We start from the raw sequence: 1,062 nt of genomic DNA on the forward strand, positions 1-1,062 counted from the left end.
GGATAGGAAATACAGGGTGGAAAACAGCAACAACTTATCAACTGGAAATTAGGTATAATAGAACAGTGACCCACAACACCATGGAAAAATTTGGAAGGATGCAGAGAAAAATGTTTTGACTGTGAAAACACCACGCATGTTAAAGGTAAGCGGTCATTCATCACCGGAGTTGCACTAGATTCTGGGCAGCAGACTTAGGACAGACAGAGGCACTTACTGCTGCTGACTCACTGAAAGTTACTGCTATGTTAAAGGAACAGATTAACTTCACCATTACTTCTAAAGACTTATTTTTTCTTGAATTTTATTTATTGCCCCCTGCCAGAGATTCTTTGGAAGCTCACAATATAAAAATTTGCTTTGGGAGAAAATGTAAAAAAACAAACAAAAAAAGTCCAACAAACCCACCCACACTTCAAGGCCATAAGGGTTTACGGCTTAAGAAGACTCACATTTTCCTTCAAGCCCAAGCAGGCTGCTCCATCTAGACCATGACAAATCCAGTTTGTTCATCCTCACTGGCTGCATTTCCTTTGGGAAATACTTGATACATCCACAAAATAAACACTGTTGACTCACCCCAGCAACATGAAGCACACACACGTGCCTCCAGACACACCAGGGATCCTCACCGACTTGCAAAACACCCAGTAAAGTTACATTTTGGGAAGTCCTTTTAATGAAAAGCTCATCCTTGGCGAGTCCTTTTAATTACAGAGTTCGTCTTTCAGGGACTCAGTACAAAACTCTGCTACACATCAGGGAGAAACTCTCACTCATTCTCCATGTTTCCTTTTTTCATTATTTTCTCCCCCCCAAATAAAGCACATTGACAACCTTTAAAATTACAAAGGGGGAAAAGTACAGCAACCCTGAAACGCCGTTCGTTGCCCCCCACTCCAGCTGACAGGACTGAACTACGGGCAGGCACGGGCAGGATACCTAACGGTAACTCCATATACACCACGGAGGCACTGCCAATTATTTTATCCGGGCTTGACCTTGCCAGCGGACATGCCGGCACCGCAGGGGATCACCCTCGGGCTGGGAAGCCGCTCCCTG

This window comes from Aptenodytes forsteri, unplaced genomic scaffold, assembly GCF_000699145.1.
Source record: "Aptenodytes forsteri isolate BGI_AS27 unplaced genomic scaffold, ASM69914v1 Scaffold84, whole genome shotgun sequence".
In the NCBI taxonomy this organism is placed as follows: Eukaryota; Metazoa; Chordata; class Aves; order Sphenisciformes; family Spheniscidae; genus Aptenodytes; species Aptenodytes forsteri.